The sequence below is a fragment of the Oryzias latipes genome, chromosome 1 (genome assembly GCF_053564925.1).
Source record: "Oryzias latipes strain Hd-rR chromosome 1, Olatipes_Hd-rR_3.1".
Taxonomy (NCBI): domain Eukaryota; kingdom Metazoa; phylum Chordata; class Actinopteri; order Beloniformes; family Adrianichthyidae; genus Oryzias; species Oryzias latipes.
Genome location: NC_136237.1, coordinates 36,815,710 through 36,831,959, shown reverse-complemented (window position 1 = coordinate 36,831,959; position 16,250 = coordinate 36,815,710). Strand labels below are relative to the sequence as shown.

General features: G+C 38.3%; 1 long non-coding RNA gene across 2 annotated transcripts; it reads right to left on the bottom strand.

Moving 5' to 3' along the window:
- Positions 1 to 11,115: 11,115 nt before the first annotated feature.
- Positions 11,116 to 15,811, bottom strand: LOC110017119 (uncharacterized). Of its 2 annotated transcripts, XR_013655857.1 has the most exons (4): positions 15,699 to 15,735; positions 15,485 to 15,538; positions 12,894 to 13,024; positions 11,116 to 12,009 (listed from the first exon to the last, which is right to left on the bottom strand). It is a non-coding gene; the product is annotated as an uncharacterized LOC110017119 (long non-coding RNA). The 2 variants fall into 2 exon arrangements; XR_002292436.3 differs by lacking the exon at positions 15,485 to 15,538 and having other exon boundaries at positions 15,699 to 15,811.
- Between the last annotated feature and the right edge of the window lie 439 nt (positions 15,812 to 16,250).

Sequence of the window (16,250 nt, the reverse complement as noted above, 5' to 3'; positions counted from 1 at the left end):
CGTTCATTCACATGATGATGATCTGGTACGCCCTCAGTCATCTTGCTGCAAAAGCCGCTTCCTGCCGCTACTTCCGTGTCTCTGTGAGCATTCAATAGGGGTAAAAATAAAAGCAAGACTGGTCGATCTGTTATTTTCTCGATGAAAATCTGAAAAATATCATATTAAGCTGGATGCTTCGCCTAAAGCACTTACCTTTAGCTTGTAGCATAACAACAATAGCAGTACGTCCCGTTTCCCAGCGTGCTTTGCTGCCAATCACTGGCCAATCACCGTGTCCCTGTGACAAAGGTCTAACAACAAGACCAATGATTGGCCAGTGATTAGCAGCAAAGCACGCTGGGAAACGGGACGTACTGCTATTGTTGTTATGCTACAAGCTAAAGGTAAGTGCTTTAGGCGAAGCATACAGCTTAATATGATATTTTTCAGATTTTCATCGAGAAAATAACAGATCGACCAGTCTTGCTTTTATTTTTACCCCTATTGAATGCTCACAGAGACACGGAAGTAGCGGCAGGAAGCAGCTTTTGCAGCAAGATGACTGAGGGCGTACCAGATCATCATGTGAATGAACGTGAATACGATGGATGCTTTTGTGCTTTTTGAAATAAATAAATCTGTTCTCTAAACATCCTCCGTGTCTTTAATGCAATGTAATGAGACACACACAGAGAGAAATGTGAAGGTATCTGCTGTAAATCTATGACGTAAATTAATAACAGGAAATGATCGGCTAGTCAGTTAGCATGTAGCCTAATAGCCTTCGAATGTAAAGATACTGACTGCTAAAGTTAATAAAAGACAAGTCCTGAATATTATTATTCCTATTCGACCCTAAACTACAATATCAGCTGTCTGACAACAGACCAGCCAGTTGCCCAAATGCCGGCATACATGATCAGAGAGCTCTGCGGCGGAGCTAGTAGTAGCCTAGCAGGAGCTATCGTTTGACAAAGCAGCCTAGTTATCATAAATCTTTTGATATTTTTCTTATATTCATTGAGACGGTAATAAAGTGATCATTTTTGTTTTTCATGTTCCTTTTTTGAACGAATATGGGTCACAGACACACGGAAGTTACCGCTGAAAGCGGCTTTTGCCGGCGTACAGAGAGCATATCCGCGTGAATGACTTATGACGTGAATAATTATTGCGTTCGAACGGATTAATTATTGCGCTCGAACGACATAATTATTGCGTTCGCACGAGTTAATCATTTCGAGGGAACGGAATAGTATTTTGAGGGAACGCAATAGTATCTTGTGGGAACGGAATAGTATCTTGTGGGAACGGAATAGTATTTCGTGCGAACGACATAATAACCTGTGGGAACAAGATATTAATCTGTGGGAACAAGATATATTTTTATATCTTAATGTCAGGACACGGGCTCCGTACATCACAAACCCTCCTTGTGTGTATCGAAAATGAGGTCATGTTGCAGTTCAAGTTATAAGCTATTCTTTAGTGACATGTCGAACTTTTTAGCCTCACAAAGATGTGCTTAAAATATCAGTACTAAACTGAAAAACGTTGGTCTTTGTTGACCACATCTTCTTGTCTTCGTTTTAACCTGATCAGTGGAGAGATGCTCACTGCTTATTTAATCTCAACTTCTAAAAGCAGAGTAAAAAAGTTGCAGGCTCGTGACGGCCTGCTGTCTAGCTAAGTAACAAGATCTGTCCATGCCTGAGCAATTGAAGAGGCAGCTGTTCTCTGCCGGCCGGAGTGCAGGCCGTGGCTTTTTCCACCAAGGAATTAGGAGTGATGGAAAGGGGGAGAGTGGGAGAAGGAAAGAGATGTAATTAGGGAGCAAGACAGAGAAGATGAGGTGCAGGAAGACAGTAAAATGGACAAAAAGGATGAAGGGAATAAAGCCACTGAGAGGGAAAGACGGAGGAAACAGAAGGAGAGGGAAGGCAGAAAGACAGTTAGAGCTGAAAATCATTTAGCACTAAGCTAAATGCCAACTAAGAATAGACTTTAAATCAATCAAGCCCGGTTATGTGGCTGGAGAATTAATATGTCCCCTAGGAAGCATTGACGTTTCCCCAAAGGCTGGAGCTTTCCGAAAGCATCACACATGCAGGCAGAGCTGCTGTGTGTGCAAAGTTCACTTTAAAGCGGTTTCCAAAACAACATCTCGCAAGGCAGTGACATTCAAATGCAAAACCAAAATGGCCGGAAAAGAAGAACAGCGAAGAATACTCCTCTTCACGAGTGGAGCAGTGGCTTTGAAGCACTTTCTGCCACAGGTGCGGCGCTTTCTCTGGAGGTACGATCGCTCCACATCTCCTCACAGCCAGTCTGCTAGTTATAAAAGAACACAGTAACCATGTGACAAATGTTGCCCCCTGAGGCATTTGTCCTCCACAACAAAGGCTCCATCTCAACAATAGATGGGCAAAGAGTTTCCCTGCTTCCAAAGATGTTTTTTGAGGCGGCCCCACAGCTCCTGATTATGAGAGAAACAGGCCAGATGAGCTAAAAAGGATGTCTAACGGATTTTCCTGCTGTCAGCTGCAGCATGCATTTTGCATACACTTCTGTGAGAACTAGATTGCTCACTAATTGTCAGGATTGAGGTAAAAACGTTTGCTCTTAATGCTTTTGTGCTTTTTAAAAATGTGACAAATTGTTGCCTAATTAGCAAAAGGATTTTTTTTTAACTTGATGAAACATTCATCATAGAACTCTGCATAATGTTGAAGCTGCAGTGTCTTCAAAGAAGCTTCTCTCCGCCTGCTTCAAAGAAGAAAAAAAAAAAAAAAAGGTTGGGGATTTTTTTCAGTCCTTGAGCTCATTTTTTTCCTCGATTATGATATAACGGATGTCACACGAAACACTGTCCTGCAAAAGTCCCGTGTCCCCATTTATCACTCTTAATCATTTCCTGCAGATTTCTCAAGACCACACTTATTGAATGCATCAGTCTTCTTCGTGTTGAGGCTGACGTCAGAGACGGATGGCTGCAGCCGACTTCACCAGTCGACCACCACACCGATCTTTTTACATATACCTAGAAATCAACAGTTTTTCCAGGTCAAGTAGTTTTTTTTTTTCGTTTTAGAACAGATTTTTAAGCTCCAAATCTTATATTCTCCTCAATACAAAGAAAGTCTAACGGATTTGGGTTAAAGTGGTGCAGTAGATACTAAAGGTTTACAAATATTTTTGCTTTGAGACACCCAATTAAAAGCTTAAAGGTTATAAAGAAGTAATCTGGGATCTGATCAAACTACAGCAGCGGCATAGCTATAGGGGTGGAAGGGGGTGCAGCTGCCCCTAGTAAAAAGTTACTTCCCCAGTTTTTAGATCAAAATTTATTGATTAATTACTGACAAAGATTAAAAATGAATCATCAATACTAGCTTCTTTAAACATTTTGCAAAAATAACAAAAGCCACATTTTAAATGAATTAAAAACAATAATATATTAAAACTGGTGTGCAGTTTGATGACGCACATTTTTGATACTATTGTTTGTTTCATGTTTTATTTGCCTTCCACTCTGTGGTTTTGCCACACTTAGAAAGTCTCCTTTCCCCCCTCCCGATACAAAATGTTTTTGCCCTGCCCCCATCAAGCTCAATTTTGCTTTTAGCTTCACATCTCAGAAAAAAAACAACATTGAAAATGCAGAAGAAGGCTTTATCCATAAATCTATCCACACATATCTCCACCATCAACAATTTGGTATTAACATTGTATTTCTTGAGTTGTTATTTACACATTCCAGAATGGTCTTTTTAGAACGACATATTTTTCAACATTTAATTTTAGACGTCATTCAGCTTTTACTGTACTTGTTTCTTTTGACTAAAACGTAACTTTTCCAATGGTCACAGTTTATTCATGATTTAGAGAGAAAGAGGCATTTACTGTTTTACACAAGGCCTTGTTTTAGTAAGCTTAGCGGATAAAATAATCATAATTCATTAACAAGTAGATTTAGTATTTTTGGAGAGTTTTCTTCTGCATGAATATAACTTTAATATTATTATTATAATTTGTAACAAAGAAAAAAATTGCGAATTAACAAAAAAGGCAAATATTGTATTCTAACAGATTTCTTTTACAACAAACCTAAAATAAACCCTTTTATTTTCTGGGTATAGAAGGGGACTTTGGAGGGGAATGAGTTTAAAAACCTTTACCAACAAGAAACTGATCCTTTACAAATAGAACCATGATGTTGATTCAAATTTAGGATTCAGTGGAAAACAAAATAACTGTGTCGTCATTTTATGTTTAAAGGACATTTTTATACATTTTTTAATCTAACAGAATGTAAAAAGTTTGAACACCTTATGCTACCCATAGATAATAAAATTAGAAAATGTTAAACTTCTTCTGACTCTACATATGTTTGATTTGCCTTGTAGGTCAGATGAGCTACTTATTTCTATATTTGTTAAGATCAAGTGGACCTTTTCAGATCCTGATTATGCAGCAAATTCAACTACAGAGGCTCTGACAGGCACATTTGGAGTCAAATGTGTCAGACTGAAGACTCTTTGTGAAGTGCTGTAAAACGGCTTTTGCTCCAAATCTTCATTATTCATGCCTGTCTCCCACACTCCCCGTACACAAAAACATTTCTCTGCAGCATGTGCCCAGCCAGAGGTCAGCACCCCCATTAGAGGAAGGAGAAGAAGACAGTTTTAGGCGCCTTTGGCTGAATTTGAATATTTTCCACTCCGCATGTTAGGAAGTCCTCTGCCGTCTTTGCCCGGGTGCTGCTAATGCTGAGCAGAAAGACTCTGTTCTGCCTGCAGCAACATTTCACTGTGTAACCACCTCACTCATGAAAATTGCAAAACAAGGGTGAATAATTTAAAGTGGCTGCATTAAAAATGACGTGTTGTACGGTGTCGTAACGATGGCGGTCCAGGAAGAGCCTGCCTGAAACATTTCTCTTCATTGATCACTCATTGTACTCACATTCCACTGCTTCCAATATTTCTTTATTGTCACTCTGGGGCACACTCATATTGAGGGGAGCAGAGCTCTCTCCACTGTATGTTGCATTATCAATTTTCATTTCCAATGTATATGAGCACCGCAGAAATGAAATGCAAAATGTTGAGTGACTTTTCCACTGCTTGCCCTTGCAGACTGCACAAACAGGTGAAGGACAGAATTCTGAACTTCGCTGTTCAGCCTTGGAGACCTGCAGCAATTTTAATTGATTAACTGCAATCATGGAATCCTAACTCACTGGGGTCTTCTTCGACCATTACCCCCATTTAAATACCCCTCTGTCCACAAAAAATTAACACTGATTCTGGTGTTTCGTGCTGCTGTGCACTAAGAAATTAAACGTATAATTAAATATCAGAGGAAAATCACAAAATCTAAGACTACCGTCTGATAATCTATGGGCTTTAGTTGGCTTTTTAAGGCCATGTCAGACAGCCACGACGTACATTTTGTGCATATTTAACTAATGAAAATTGCAAAAAATAAAGTGGAAAAAGTGACAAAATTTGTGTTTTTTACGTGAAATTTTCACAGACGTATCACGATCAACCATGTTAAAACCACGGAAGAAGAATGAATAAACCACGCAGAGAAAACATATAGCAACGTAGAACATGAACTGTGCGTGATTAATGTGATGTTCATTTGCAATTCATTAGCGAATCGTGCATCGTTTACGTAATTTGAACGTGATATGTGCGCTGTTAACTCGATATAAAAGTTATACATCGGTGGTACATGCGTGAAATGTCCGATAGACATTTGTGGAATGGTCGTGGAAAGCTACAAATTTGCATATGCATATTTCAAAAGTCAAGCACAATTGTGTAAAATATGCAGAAACTGTGGCAAACGCAAGAAACACTTGTGACTTACGTACATCACGCATGTATCATGAAAGAACTGAATTTCATATGTGGAAAATGCACTAAATGTACATAGTGGCTGTGTGACATGGCCTTTAAATAAGAGACGTCATGAGCATGCAAAACTTTTGAGCATCAGAACTTTTCTATCCACCTACTTTTTCTCTGTCTTTTCCAGCTTTGTTCTGATTGGTGTCACAGGGCTTGCTGGAGCCTATCCTACATTTCTTCAGGCGATGGCAGGAGGCATCCTGAACAGGTGGCCAGTCCATCCTCATGCAGACACACAACCACACACTCCTGCGGGGAAAATGAGAATCAAGCCTCAAACAACACACATTTGTTTTCCTCTCGATTTGACACAACTGTCAAACATTTTTAAAAATAAGAACAACCTCAGGGAATAGAAGAGCTGGAACAAAACTAAAGAGGAACTTTTTTACAACTGATTAAAATGCTTTTAATACATCTTTACATTTATTCAGGCATCCATTTCTCTAGCTCCGTGCTTTGCCTTTCTGTTGTGGAATTTTTTTTCAGACCTCATGCACGGATTTGTCCTGTTTTTTGATGTGAGTTTTACCTCCCATTAAATCAAATGTTTTCTTGATTTAATGTGGGTAACAGAGGTCGAATTGTGATAAGGAGTAAGGCTTTATGACCCACGATAACAGAGTAGATTTGAACATTATGCAAGATTGTTATTTAGAAACCACAACCAAGAAAGATTTTCTTGAAATAATCGTATCCTCTCTTTCACGTAGCCTCCGCAGTTTTTGAACTAAAACAGCTTCTTTAATTCTCCTATAATCTGCAGAGTTACCCATTTTCTGATAAGTGCCACCTGTAAGTATAAGTAAGCAAAACCAACAATGCAAAAATATTTAAGCTTGTAAATTGATTGTGTTTGTCACAGAGCGGTTTCCCTCTATCTATGCACCACGTTCTTCCATTTTTACAGGTTAAACCTAAAAGTAAAAGAAGACCTAATTAAGAGTAACTTTTCTCCTGTAGAAAATTTCATTTTTGTTCTCTTTTATTGTGTGCCTGGTGTTTATCTGCAGACATCAGGGATCTATCTGTTTGCAGACTCCATATCTAGGAATTAAAACTATAACTCTCTCTTTTGTCAAAAGTTTTACTATTTGACTTTACTTTACAACCACACCCTCTGGACTACTCCAGACTTGTAAAGTATAGTATTGCTAAACTGGGATGTTACATCTTAATTCAAAGTGGTGCTTTCCAGGAACATATCCTGTAGCAGCTGAAAAACACAAACAGAAACTTTTTTTGGTCTCAAATTTAGTTTGTTTTCCAGTTTCCCCTAGCAACTAAATGTGTTCATTAATAATTGGACAAGTGTATTTGACATTTAAGATTAAACATTCTACCAGATTATGCTGTTATGATGAGGTTTTTGGATTTAGGCGGGCTTCATTTTTGGTTTTTAACAATAAATCTAGAGTTAAAATGGATAGGAATTGACAGTTTGAAAGCTCATGTATCATTTTCTAAGCCCATGATGATGATGTCAAAAGTGTTTTAATACATTTATGATCACAAATAAACTCTTTAAAAGTTTCCAGGTTTTCTTTTTTTTAGTCTAAAATGAAAAACAAAAAATAAAAGTTAGAATTGCTACTCCGTTGTATCATCACCAGTATGATCAGCATAACAAGCTGTAGATAAGAGCTCCGAATGATCAAATGCCTTTTTTCAATCCTGTTTTGTTTTCTCTGGGAGATTGAAAGAGAACACAGAGCAGACACCGAGCCAGGAGCTGGAAACGCCATCACAGTAACGATGCCTCCAGGGCACAGATGGCCCCCTCCCTGCAGTGTTTGTTATGGACTGAGCGGCCGACCGTCCCCGTGTCAGATCCCTGCTGCTCAGCAGCGTCGCAGCTCTGGAATCACTTTAATTACATTGCTCTGATAAACTCTGAGTGAAACGGAACCCTCTGCAGAAAGAAACCTGCTTGGGGGGCGTGGGGGGGGGGGGGGGGGGGGACTGAGTGTGGCACTTTTCACATGTTACATCTGCTTCTATTCTATTTTTTTTCCTCAATGTGTAACATTTGATGATAATAATGAAACATGACTAGCTAAATAAGCCAGCCTACCAGCACCTTCAATGTTTTATGAATCCATCATCAGAAGGAAGTCCAACTGTTTGAATCTTTGTTCTGTAGACACGCCACCGTGTTTGTGCCCTCCCACTCGCCTGCTTTGTCTTCATCTGTCACAGTTTAGAGTCAAGCCAGCTTATTATGATAATAATTCTTTGTGCATCACTTTAATGTTCGAAGAATGCTTTAGTTTTGTCAAAAACACAGAACATTTTCCACCTTGTAGTCAATCCAAACCATTTATTTAACATTTCCTGAAATTTTACAAAATCTTTCTTAGTTTGTTAAGTAATTTAGTGTATTGGATTTTTTTAAACAGGAACCTATATTGTGTTTGTTTTCAGGAAGACATGTTGGTATAAAAAAAATGAAATGAAAAGACATTTAATCCTTTGGAATTCCGACGTTACACCCACAACTGTGATTCAATTAACAGTTAACAATTTGCTTCATGAATAACAGCTGAACACTAATACAATTATTTGGAAAAAAATATCTGTTACAACCTTTGCTCGTGTCTGCTTGTGTTGTGTGTGTGTGTGTGTGTTTAAGTTTCAGCTCCTCTCGTTGAGCCTGCTTCCAATCGCCTGCCTTGGAGGGAAGCTTTAAAAGCTCCCAGGATCCTCTGCATTCCTGAGTGGGAATTTGTACCTTCAGCCTGCCCCTGCTTTCTGCTTGGCCTTTGCTTGTGAAAGCATCTGATTTCCCCCTTTGATTTTGGTTTTGTCATTTTGTTACATTTACTCTTGTGGTCTTTTGTCTGCATTTGGAGTAATTTGGGGTTTGGTTTCTAGCTTACCGGTAGTTGTCTTGCTATGATGCCTGAGAATTTAGGTTATCCTCATTCATCACCTTTGTTGTTTTGTTGGTTAATTTTCTTTAGTTTCCTTTGATTTCTTTATGTGTCACCGAATAAACGGCTGTAGAGAGGGATGTAACACGACCAAAGTTATAATGCATCCCCAAAGTTTCGTGAAATTTGAAATAAATCATTTTGATTTGATCAAACCACAAATTCAAAGTAAGTACAACATTTTCTTTCAAGTAAGATTCACAAATTTCTATTGAAAGTCCCAACAAATACCATTTCAGAATAGTTTCCTTGTGAAATTTTAGTATTCCCAAGAAATTGGGATGAAATATAGCAACGTTTTGAAAGATCTCTGTGTTTTAACTGTTTACTTTAGTGTTGCTCTCAGTTTTTGCAGTCCAAATCTATTTTACAGAAACATCTACAAAACTCTAGATGGCAGTCAAGTTTTTTGGAAAATCTCTTTTTTTTTGTTTTTGTTGGGGGGGGGGGGGTAAAGCCGACACACCTTCATGAAAGGTCAATGAGGTTTCTTGTAAAACTGATTTTCTTTTTTTTTTTTTGATTTTTTTAGGAGCGTGGAAAATAAACGAATCGATGCACAGTGATGTCCCTACTTTTTTAGATTATATTGACTCTCTGTGTTCATTTTGGGGGTTTGAGAATCTTGGCAACTACCTCCGACATCCCCCAACCATGACTCAGCATCACTGATGAGAAGAGTTTTCGTGTTTTGATACATTCCAGTGAAGGCGCGCTCCTTCACAGATGCTCTCAGCCGGCTGCCTAATGGCGCTCACCTCCTTCCAAAGGACTGCTTGGAGCCCCCGCCTGCAGGAACATGATCTGTCCACCAATCTGCTGATATATCCCAGCCTGATAGGAATGACAGATTGACTGTTTTGCAGCTAAAGCCCTTTTATAAACCCATAGATTGCAAAGCAGAGCCTCTGCCAGAACCACAACTCTACCCCGTAAATCCACAGGCAGACGGGGTGTCTATCCAGTCATAAATATGCATCGTGGACTCAATTACTCAGCATGTTATCCGCACAGCTGCTTCGCAGTTTACGGCCAGTCTTTCTCCCAAACAAGCATGTTATTTATTTGAGTTGAGTGAAAGAATCCGAGGCGGTGAGCTGATCAGCGAGGGTTTTTGCTTTGATTTGTTTGCATGTGGTTTCAGGGCGGTTATGCTGTGTGCCACTTCAGTGATTGAAAACAATTGATTCTAGGACAACACAGAGAAAACGCACACTTTCCCACCATCAATGTAATGCATTCATTATGTTTCTCCTCCATTGGCACTGAAATCCCCCCAGAAGAGCAGATGTTTCCAGCTTCCTTCTGCTGAGACGGAAGCTGCTTTGCAATTAGACTGTTAGAGGGTATTAGTGTTAAACAAGAGCAAAGTGATCCACGCAGGGCACTTTTTATCTCTGAAGACGATGCAAACATTGCAGAGAAAGCCTTTAAATGCGAGATCGTTTGTTTTTCCCTCTTTAGATGAGTCCTAAACACAGTGAGAGTCTGTTGCTTCTTCCTGTCATTATTCAGCCACTTCTCCCATCAGGGAGCCGATGCTAATAGATGCAGAGACGTGATGCTGGCTGCTCAGTCTGAGCTGAAAGACCACCCTCCATCACATTATTTTGCAGGCTCTGCCTCAAATTACACCTTAATTGAACTTTTTTACAATCGTACAAGAGCTGAGTATTCCTCGGGTCAAAGTTGACGGAGTGGCGAGGGGTGTGGAAACTTAAAGACATCATTAGCACGGCTGCTCTCATCATTATCCTCTTAACTGTTGCCTCTGCTCAGATGGGAGGTCAATTACAAACATACTTATTTGCATGGAGGTGCGTGCATGTAGGAGGTTTCAATTTAAAACTGAGTACCAAATGAAGTCTGGAAACTGGAGAAAGTGAACCAGCAGAACAACTTTTTCCTGGAAAAACAATGGGCTGTGGGGTTCTGAAGGTTCAAAAATCCACCATGTCAAAGTGTTTTAATTCCAGAAGCAATCAATTAACTTATGTGCTTTGGCAAAAAATATTTTGGTTTACATTTTTTACAGTTTAAAAGCATAAACAGTGCTCATTTTTATGACTTTTTTATTTCTTTATTTTTTTGAAGCAGGAGGATGTGGAGTTAAAAGCTTTAAGACTGGAAAATTAAAGAACAAAATCAATCTTTCTAATCAAAAATTCAAACTCACTAAACAAGTTCTTTAATGCAGTCAAATCTAAGAAAAATTGTTTTACAGTTTTCACCATAAACCTTTGCAAATAAATAACATGAATTTCAATAAACAACCATAACTTGTAGATAATTTATTCATCTCATACAACTGCTCTGACTCATATTCAAACACGTCAGCCTTCCTTTTTGAAAGTCAATTTTTATGGTCTTTTACAGAATTCTGATTGGTCAATAAAGAAATGGAAAATAAAAAACAAATATTTCAAATTTGATTTGATCATGTTACAGAAAAGAATAAAAAAGTCTGTTTCTTCAAGATGTTCTTAATTTTCAGAGCAAGATAAATATGTTTGCTTTTAACTTGTCAACATGTTTCTACAATAACAGTTTGATCAAATTTGTTTCAAGGAAAGGCGCGTCTTTCAAAAAAAAAAAAGAACAGAAAAAAACTTTAGCTATGAATAAATTGATTAATAAATAAATTTGTGACTAAATCCATTTATTCAACCAACCTTTAAAATAAGTTACTTTTTTGGCAACATTATGAAGCTGGAGTTTATTCTCTTATAATATAATGTAAAACCATCTGTAAATCAGACATACATGTTCCCAGCATCAAGAAATCAAGAAATGAGGACTGAATAATGGCCCCCATGTTATAATCCTCATTGTTACACATGAAAAAGGGGTTTCTAATATACACTTTTCTAGTTTTATTTAACAAAAAACAGTTTAAGGAGCGTATGCATTTTTCCAAGTCACCTCACATGTTAGCATTACAACGGCTGGAGTTCAGTTTAGGCTGCAAACTGCAGAGTTCCATGTTATCTTGATGACATGCAGAGAGTAATTGAGGAACAGACACTTGGGAGGCTGCGCATTCACATGAGGATGAAAATAATGGGGGTGCAGGGGAGAAAACAGATGAACCAGCTGAAGCAGAACCACTCGTGGTCGTCTCCTGTTGATTCGGTACTGTGTGCTCTCAGTGAAGGTGGATCTAAATCAACAATCTAGAATAAGGAACACAAAAATGAAAAGTGCAGTATGCATTGATTAAATCAATCTCATTTAAGTACATTTGACAAGGTTAAAGCCTTATGCTATGTTCACACCAAATGAGATTTGCGGGTGAAATTCACGTCAGCTGCTTCTATATGGACACGCGGCGAATTCACTGCTTGCTATTTGTCCGAAAATATGTTTACAAACCTGACACTCCAGACAGGTGTGGGAGGGGCTTCCGCTGAATGTGTTTAAGCCTGATCACTACATGGAGCAGTGTCTGTGTAGATCTCAATGCACAGAAGACGCAGAGGATTTTGAGAGATCAGCTTTATTTATTTTTAAAAAGCTGTACAAAAGCATCAGTAATCATGTCTTCACGTCTGGATTCATGAGATCATTCACAGACTCTCCCAGTATGGTAAGCTTCACCATCAGGAGCTGCATCTGAATGATGACTGCTTTCAGCTGTGCTTCCATCTGTTTGTGACCCAGTTTGACGACTTGCTAGTCAAAGGACGGAAAAAATTAAAAGGAGGATCAAATTAGAGCCCGTTTACATGATAAGTACAAAGCCACATAGGCTTGGTCTGACAAGGTGACGAACCAGAGTACTCTATGTGACTTTAATGCAATTTTTCATCAAATGGACTATATTCTAATTGAGTTTTTTGGTTATTTTCTTCCTCATCAAGGTCAACCCCCTTACGGGTTCACGTGACCAAGGTTAAAATAAGAAACCAACAAGACGCAAAGCAGTGAAGATCAGCTGAAATCATAAACATAAGAAAAAGAAGAAAAATAAACTGCCCAGTTTCTTTTAAAAGCCAGTACAGACAGGCAGCAGGTGACAACTGATGAAGAACAGGGAAATCCAAAACACTGGTCCTACCGAATGAGTTCAATTCTTTTGCTTTCTTTTGAATTTGAGAGATGTTGTGCCATCCAATCTCCATATCCCAAAGGGAGCTTAGCAGGTTGATTCTGAGAGTGACTTTAAGAGCAGGTGGTTTTGTGAGTCATCTGCATAAAAAATGAATGGATGATATTCAGAACGTGACAGTAAATACAAAAATAATTGACAGGTGAGAACCATTGGTTTAATCACTGCTGCATCACAGTTCTTCGTGTGAATTGTTATGGTTGATGGTGCTTCTCAAGGCTGTTTGATGGTTCATTGTATATCTTCTTCAATATGTCACTTGTCTCAAAAGAAGCAAAACTATAGATTCTGTGGGATAAGGAATGCACGAAGACATCATCAGTTGTCAAAGAAGTTAAGATCACAAAGTCATCACATTCAAAATTATGAAAAGTACGAGGAAAATTGATTATGACTGAGCTAAAAAGCATTTTCTCAAGGGAACATGTAGAACAACCAATGTAAATGGAGATTTTTTAGTGCCATCTCCACTGATTATGTTTCTCTTAAACAAGAATAGGAAAAACGTTTCGAACTATCTGGACACATAAACACCAACAACAAAAGCATTTACTTTCTCCTGTTCTGTCTGTGATTATGTTGGAGGTAAAACCATCACTTTCCCAGGTTCTGTTGGGCAAAGGTTCGGTACACCCTGGGCAGGTTGTCAGTCCATTGCAGGGCTGTTGAAAAATGTCCAGTTTTTGTTTTTTGAAAGAGAGGATAAAGACCAACTTCCTTAACTACTGCTTAACTACTTTAATTCCAAAACCATTCTTTAATTTAAGACCATTCTTTGAAAAAAGTGGTTAATGGTCACCAGTTTTTTGCCTCACAATCCACCATGCCAAACAACTTAAGTTCCTCCTCGACTAAAATATACTGAGACACTGTCAAGTTTTATGTCCAAATCCCCTTATTTTAAAAAAAGACGTTTAATATGGTGATGCATGACTTTATTAAGCATTTTCTTCAGAAATGTGGCTTTGGTGATCATTTTTGTTCCCTTTTGACACGCAGTACAAAAATAAATATAACTATTATTTACTACATACTAATATTTCAATATTTGTGATTTCTCATCAAATGTTGCACTTCAACTACAGCATTACTATCTTCTATCAACTTTATGTATAAAGTTCCATGTAGTGTATGTTGCTTGACTTTTGCATTATGTAAACCTCTGCATTTCTTGTGACACAAAAATGCAATAAGGTATTAATAAAAAATGTAAAACCTGCATACTTTAGCAAATACGCCCCAACTAGACCACCTGTAGTTCTGGCGTCAGCAGCTCATAAGAAATTGGTGTGAAGTTGTTTTTGCCCGCATTGCATCAGCGTTGGATGAATCTTCTGCTTGGGAGGAAGTCTGCTGGTCCTCTCTTTCCTTTTCACCTTCCTTTTAAGTTTTAATGAGTTAAATAATCAGCTATCCAACAGAGGATATTAATTGTTCTAATTAGTTTAAAAATGTTACCACTTGTCTATACAGCAAATTCCATACATATAATTAAACAGTCATGGTGTTCCTTTGTCTTATTTTACATGTTCTATTCATGTCACGAGCATTACTCTAAATTAGAGTTATGAATTCCTTCATAATTTTTTACAATACATATTTTTCTGATTTTTATTTTCTATATGAATTAAATTTAACTCTGACTCTCAACTATAATCTACGGACTTGAATGTGAGGATTTGTTGGATGAAATTTGTTGTTATGATTACACAGATGTACCAACATCAGCAGCCAGGTGAACAGATGAAATGTAAAAGCGTCCAATCAGATGAGAAAATAAAAGACCTCCAAATTTGAACAGACAAAAACACAAGAAGAAAAAATACAGCTTGTTTAAATACATTCAAAGCTAAATAGATTAAACAGATTTTAAAGACCACTAGTTTAAAAAATGCGGAGAAATGGAACCCTTTTACCTGAAAACTTGATGGAGCAGCTGTGCACATTGAACACATCTGTGGAGGAAATGACCATTTTCATGATAAAGGTGGAAGAATTTTGATTGCATGTGTGCAGGTTGCATTGCTTTAAAATAAACATTATTGCTCCATCAGGTTTTCAGGTTAAAAAAAATTAATACTTTTTTTTCTTTACATTTTCAGTTTTTCAGGATACATGCACCACTTAAAAAACTAAAACCCATTTGGTTCTTGATGTCTCTTCAGAGCCAAATTAAGTTGTTTTTAAAATCGTATCTGGATCTTTACCTTCTGCTTTGAATGTACAAGTTCTCTCAAAAGCAGAGCAGCAAAAAAGTGTATTCATCATGATTAATTTTTGTTCCCTAAAGTTTCAGCAGACCCATTGTGTTTTACATCAATTAACAAGAGATCATAGGTCACAGAATTGCATCTTTCGAGATCCCCTGCTCTCCATGTTTTTGCTTATAGGAGCAACAAGGTAACCAGAGCCCCATTGTGGTTTGTAAAAAGGAACAGCTTTTTTAGAAGGTGCATATAAGCAAATGAATCATGCAGAGTTTAGCCATTAAAGTAAACAAATCGGAGAGTTGAGCTCCAGCTGCACCAAGAGAATCTCACCAGATTTTTCTTTTTTTTTCCTCACACTGTTTTCCTCTGAAGGTCAAAGCCACTCTGCAACATCCGGTACAGGCAAGAAAATGAGACTCATTAATAATGATCATTGCTGCATTCTGCTGATGTTCCTGAGCTGCAGATATTAATATTTCAACCCAAATGGAAAAGCTTTTTTAAGCAGACACTCATTTGATTCCCAAAATGGAAAAGTACTGACCTTTTCCTCTCATCCATACCTGGTTGTTCCAACTTTTTCCCCAGCCCCCCCCCCCTTTTTTTTTTTACAGTTAGACTGTAGGCTCAAAGTGAGCGCAGGACGCCGCTGTGACAGCCCGCCGCTCCGCTCCCATTCTTCAGCTTGATGAATAGAAACTAATGGCTTATCTGTGGAGGAAAGAAACCTGGTGAATACGCAGCAGGTGGATTGAGTTTCCTCTATGAATGTCAGCAGCACAGCTGATTATGTGTTCAATCACCAAGCGCTTTATGGAAGAGTCATTTCACCCTTGCAGGATACTGAAATGGAGGAGATTTCAAGGAAGGCAGAAGAATCTGAATGCTGCCAGAGAGAGCTGCCTTTGTGCAGGAAATATGCACATTTCCCAAACCAAATGAATGAAGTCACTGTGTAGTAAAATGGCTCTTTCAACAGACAGAGAAATCCCCTTCTCTCCTTCTGTTTTGCATCCACAGTTGCAGCGGCAAAGATCTGCTTCGCCTCATCAGGTTCACCGCAAGAAAACATTAATTTCCTGGTTTTATTTCTAGA